This window comes from Gorilla gorilla, chromosome 22 (assembly GCF_029281585.2).
Source record: "Gorilla gorilla gorilla isolate KB3781 chromosome 22, NHGRI_mGorGor1-v2.1_pri, whole genome shotgun sequence".
NCBI lineage: Eukaryota > Metazoa > Chordata > Mammalia > Primates > Hominidae > Gorilla > Gorilla gorilla.
Genome location: NC_073246.2, coordinates 29,324,503 through 29,331,102, shown reverse-complemented (window position 1 = coordinate 29,331,102; position 6,600 = coordinate 29,324,503). Strand labels below are relative to the sequence as shown.

Genomic DNA, 6,600 nt, shown 5'->3' with positions numbered 1-6,600 from the left:
ATTCCAGCCTGGGCAACAGAGCAAGACTCCGTCTCAAAAAAAAAAAAAAAAAAAAAAGAAAGAAAATATACATATGCATATATATATATACATATACAATTCTATTTGTCAATTAAACATAAAAAATAAAAATAAATTGAGGTAAAGTACATAAATTATTATATTAATAAGAATTCATGCTCTCTTTCCCTTGAGAGCACCACTGAAGATCCTGGTGTCGCCATGGGCCGCCGCCCCACGGGTTGTTACCGGTATTGTAAGAACAAGCCGTACCCAAAGTCTCGCTTCTGCCAAGGTGTCCTTGATGTCAAGATTCGCATCTTTGACCTGGGGCGGAAGAAGGTAAAAGTGGATGAGTTTCCGCTTTATGGCCACATGGTGTCAGATGAGTTTGAGCAGCTGTCCTCTGAAGCCCTGGAGGCTGCCCGAATTTGCGCCAATAAGTACACGGTAAAAAGCTGTGGCAAAGATGGCTTCCATATCCGGGTGTGGCTCCACTCCTTCCACGTCATCCGCATCAACAAGACGTTGTCCTGTGCTGGGGCTGACAGGCTCAAATAGGCATGCGAGGTGCCTTTGGAAAGCCCCAGGGCACTGTGGCCGGGGTTTGCATTGGCCAAGTTATCATGTCGATCCTCACCAAGCTGCAGAACAAGGAGCATGTGATTGACGCCCTAAGCAGGGCCAAGTTCAAGTTCCCTGGCCGCCAGAAGATCCACATCTCAAAGAAGTGGGGCTTCACCAAATTCAATGCAAATGAATTTGAAGACATGGTGGCTGAGAAGCAGCTCATCCCAGATGGTTGTGGGGTCGCCTACATCCCTAGTCATGGCCCTCTGGACAAGTGGCAGGCCCCGCATTCATGAGGGCTTCCACTGTGCTTCCCCGTCTTAATACTCACCAATAAATCCTACTTCCTGTCCATCTAAAAAATAAAAATAAATAAATAAATAAATATAATTCATGAAAATGTTTGTCCCTAGGCAACCTCAGTGCTTTAGATTGCTCTGAGATCCTACAGTTGAACACTAACTTGTTTAAACTTTATCTCATGCTGTATAGTATATGTCCTACTCACATTATAGACTAGGAGGCTCTGGCCAACACATCGAGCATCTAAGAGTGTTAGGTTACATTTAGTGTGGTGTTAACCCACGGGATCCCATGTTCGTCATCAATGTACTGCCATTTTGCTGAAGAGAAAGAATATGCAATCAATAAACTATGGACAACTTCAAGCAATGAAAATACGCATGAGCCATTAAATACAGCACTTTCCTTAAAACTTAAAATGACCAGTGAATTGTGTTTGTCAAGAAAGGAAATTTTGATAAATGGAAAATTGACCTCATAACAATATTTCCAGTTATTTATTTATTTATTTATTTATTTTTGTATTTGATAAAGTTGCTGTGAACTCAAAACATTTTTGGGGACATTTCTTCCAATACTTCCTTTTGTATCGAAAGAGGGAAAGAGAAAGAGAGAAAGAACATTTGAAAACTTCAGAAAGTGGAAACTGACAGCCACCTCTCTACAGAAAGGTAAAGGAATGAACCCTTTGGAAAGTTCATTCAGCATGGCAATGATTGATTAGTATGTTTTCATGTTATTAACATATTAGAGATGGCCTCACACTTCATAACTTAATATCTATATTATTCAGAGTCACCTTTCCTGCTACTTTTTCTCACTAACCAACAAATACACTATGCTTCATTTATTTATTTTAAATATTTTAAAGTATTTAAATGAATGCACTATGCTTTATTTGTTTAGATTGTATTTATTTTACTGTGTGGCTCACTACACAGATCCTCATGACCTGCAATCTCTGGTGCTGAGCTTACACTGTGTTTATTTTTTCTCCCCATCGACTTCTTTGTCTATGCAGTTTTCCTGTTATTATACGTGGGTAGTTTGAAAACTATCCAAGTCTTTTCCAAAGCCAGTTAATTGTCTTGTTTCAACACCAGAAATACATCTTGTGATGTGATCAGAATTTCACTATTATCAAAATATTCTTATCCGTGACAGAGAAAAATGGGACACCTTACAAAATCTCCAGTTCCTCCGTAATATGAGCTCTAATACACTGCTGCTCAACGTCTCTTTTACCCCACAAAGTTATTAATCTCCTTATAGGCAGCAAACTAACTTTCCTTTTACACCCAGGTTTTACCTGGCCCACAGTTTGTCAATTGCTTCTTTTTAAAAGATTTGAAAACTACCATATACTTTCTGAAATATATATTTTTGTAGTTTTTTATTCTAAAATTACATTTGAAATATTAAACTGAAAAGGTACTTCTATTAAAATATTTCTCTAACTCCTTTTCTCTTTTGATACTTAACTTTGAGTTTGTTGTTCATTTCATCCATAAGTGTTCTGTCTTTCATAGAATACATATGTTATTGTACTTCTTAAATGACCCATTCACTGCCGCCTTTAACAATTTTGAATGTTATATATTTATACATGTGAGTCATGACAATTATTATAGCTTACTATGTAAAATACACATAATCAAACTAAAGCTTTTCAAATAAAAATATAATTCTGATATTAGAACTCATTTCCATCACATACTAAAACTTCTGGGAAAAGAAAAAGCTGAGTACATCATTATTCCAGCAAACTTACATTTTTTTCAAAGCTCTTTCTTAGAAGACATGCCAAAGATGTTTTGGATTAAAGCTTTATAAGCATTTATGAGGGCTGGGTCATTTTAGGGAAGCTTAAAAAGCAGTGAACTTCAGCATGTTTGCTGAACTTGGACAAGCCACTTAACCAATTTGGATACCCATTGGTAAATCCATTTGGATATCCTTGGTAAAATAAAGCTGGGACTTCTGGCCCTTTCTGAAATCTATTATTATAAAATAAATGAATAGATGCACTCAGTTATTAAAAGAAGGCCTTTTACTTTGACGAGTACTTAAATATATAGTATTAGTTTCAGTGGGAAATATGCCAATACCATTACTATCCTTCAACATTAACCAAAATAACAAATAATCATTGAATTATAAATATTTATATAGAAAGTGAATGAAGTTTAATGCATTCTTAGAAGAAGGCATACTGCTACTTCAAGTAAAGTCTAATCTAAAATCCCACCCAAAGCAAACTACAAATATAACCATGATCTATTGAGTAATTCTAGAGAACTAGGAGCTCTATCATTTAACATTAATATAGGTTGAGAAAACAGAAAAGGGTAAATAAGTTTCTTTATCAAATTCCATTTGAAAAGTAATTTTAGTAGCTGTTAATTTTACTATTAAGTGCAAAAATTTCATAATACTTAAAATCAGCTCCATACATTTTGAAATATAATCACAATATCCCAGGTTTAGGAAAACAACCATTCATAATATCTTAGGACCACAGTTAAATACAAATATAAACCATCTCATTGCCAAGCACTTTATTTTATACTTTATAGCATATTTTCTTATCATGAAACAGTCAACATCTGTTGCCCAGGGGGCTCTGGGCTCCACAGTCAGTACGTAAGAACATTATTCTAGATTTTTGTAGTAGCCATCAGGTTTTTGCACCTCCCATGCAAATTATATTTTCATTATTATAGTTCATGTTTAACTATCTATTGCCAGTTACATCAAATGCTTCATCAGCCTACTAACAAACCCCAAACTACTGCATATGGTCATGCTATTTATCCCCTTAAAATTATGACGTATTTTAAATTACCATAAATCTTGGCAACTAATTTGATGACAAATAAATCTCTAACCTAGTAAAAGTAATTGTTCCCCCATTGATAATCCCTTAGCACATTAAAAAGTAAACAAATTCCGATAAGAACAAATACACGATAATCTTCTATGTATACACTATAGTAAATGAAATATGAATATTTTACCTTCTGTTCTTTCTGTGGTTAAAAATAATGTTGAAGGAGTAACATCGGCAAGATAATGAAAAGGAAGTTTCCAGCACTCCTCACAGAAACATCAATTTAAACAACCATCCATGCATGAAAATACTTTGCCAAGAGCTAAGGAATCCATATGACAGATTACAACACCTGGGTAAAGTACAGAAATAAAGAAAGATGGATTGAAGATGGGAGTAAGGACAGTTTCATGTTACTCACATCTCCTCTCCCCCAAGCCTGTTTCGCACAGCACAGTGCCAACAGTGATATCCTCCACAGAGCGGAAGAAGAGTGAAGTTAACACATGACTTTACTGTGGTCTTCACCACCATGCCCCTTCAGGGCCAGCTTTCAGACCCACCCCAGTGCCAGGCTAGCTCCTGCAGCCTCAGGATTCAGGCCAGCCCCTGTAGATGCTGGCCCCATACCTGCCTTCATAGACTCAGGCTCTGGGCCCATCCCAGTGGACTTAGACTCCAGTCCTGTAACCACAAACACAGTTACTAGGTCCACCCCAGTGGACCCCAGCAACACACTAGACCCCATGTACCCAGGATCCAGGCTTATACCTGTAGACCCAAGCTTCAGGCTTACCCCTGTGCACTGAGGCACTAGGCCCATCTACACAAACCCAAATTCCATGTCTGCCTCCTCCTGCAGACCCAGGCATCAGGCTGCACCTAGTGGACCCAAAAGCCAGGGCTACTCATCTGCTTATTGAGGTACCAGGCCAGCTGTTTCAAGGACTCCAGCAGCAAGTGTACCCACATATCCCAGAAACATCCTGCTCAGAATCTCTACATGGGCTGATTGGTGAAGGACTCTCTTTGCTGAAGCCTGTCTGTAAAGACTAGAAGAGATGCGGCCGGGCGTGGTGGTTCCTGCTTGCAATCCCAGCACTTTGGGAGTCTGAGGTGGGTGGATCACGAGGTCAGGAGATCAAGACCATCCTGGCTAACACGGTGAAACCCCGTCTCTACTAAAAATACAAAAAAAAATTAGGCAGGCACGGTGGCAGGCGCCTGTAGTCCCAGCTACTCGGGAGGCTGAGGCAGGAGAATGGCATGAACCCCGGAGGCGGAGCTTGCAGTGAGCAGAGATTGCGCCACTGCACTCCAGCCTGGGTGACAGAGTGAGACTCCGTTTAAAAAAAAAAAAAAAAAAAAAGACTGGAAGAGGTGCTTACTTCTTCAAATACATAGATCATAATGCAAGACAAAAAAAAAAGTCAAATAATCAGGGAAATCTGACATAATTAAAAGAGAAAAAAATAAAAGAACTAGTAACTGGCCCTAAAAAATAGAGATGTATGAACTGCCTGACAAATAATTCAAAATAATCCTCTTAAAGAAGCTCAGTGAACTGCAGAAGAAAACAACCAAATAAAATCATTAAAAAAAATACATGAACAAAGTTAGAAGTTTAATAAAAAAAATAGAAACTATAAAAAAAGAACAAAACAGGAATTCTGGGACTGAAGAACATAATAACTGAACAGAAAAACTCCTTAGAAAGCTTCAAGAGCATCCAAATGTTCCTCAACTTACAATGTTACATTCAGTATACTCATAAGTTGAAAATATTATAAGTAAAAGATGCATTTAATACACCTAGCCTATCAAAAATCACAGTTTAGTCTAGCCCATATTAACTATGTTCAGAACACTTAAATTAGCCCATGCTGGGCAAACTCATCTAACACAAAGCCTATTTTATAATAAAGTGCCGAACATCTCATGTACCGCTTACTGCTAGCCTGGAAAAAGATCAAAGTTCAAAATTTAAAGTATAACAAAATTGTGATGGTGTTACACCATTGTAAAGTCAAAAAATTGTAAGTCAAACTACTGTAATTTGAGAAGCATTTGTACTTGATCAAACAGAAGAAAAAATCAGGGAGCTCAACAGGTCATTTGAGATTTGCCATTCAGCAGCACAGAAAGATAAAAGAATGAAAAATAGTGAAGAAAGACAACAGAAGTTACAGCTGAACATCAAGCAAACAATATATATATATTATGAAGATTCTAGAAGTAACAGAGAAAAAGAAAATGACTGAAAATTTATTTAAAGTACAATGACGGAAAATTTCACAAATCTGGAGAGGAAAATGAACATCCAGATACAGGAAGCCTGAAGAACCTCAGTTAGGTAGAATATAAAGAGATCTTCACCAGATATACTATAATCAAATTATCAAAAGTCGAAAATACAGTGTCATAAAAGCGTACTGTATTTTTGACTCCTCAGAGAAAGAAAAAGTGACTCTTCACATGTAAAGGAACCCCTCATAAGGACTATAAGAAAATTTTCCAGGAGAAACTTTGGAAACCAGGAGAGAGTGAGATTATCTATTCAAAGTACTGAAAGAAAAAGAAAATCTGCCAATCAGTCCACCATACTCTGCAAATCTGACCTTTAGGAATGGAAAGATAAAAGATCTTCTCAGAAAAACAAAATCTGAGGGATTTCATTACAACCACAACTACCTGACAATAAATGACAAAAGCAGTTACTCAAATTAAAATAAAAGGATGTTAGCCAACAACTTGAGAATATGTAAAAATACAAAGCCCACTGTAAAGATAAGAATATAGTCCAATTCAAAATATTCTAATGTGTCAAGGATGGTGTAAAAATCACTTTTAACTGTAGTAGAAAAGTTAAAAGACAAAAGTATTAAAATAACTTTATG

The 6,600-nt window shown here is 36.9% G+C and overlaps 1 pseudogene; it reads left to right on the top strand.

Annotated features, from left to right (window-relative positions):
- Positions 1-205: 205 nt before the first annotated feature.
- LOC109024447 (large ribosomal subunit protein uL16-like) lies at positions 206-866 on the top strand (annotated as a pseudogene).
- The last annotated feature ends 5,734 nt before the right edge of the window (positions 867-6,600 follow it).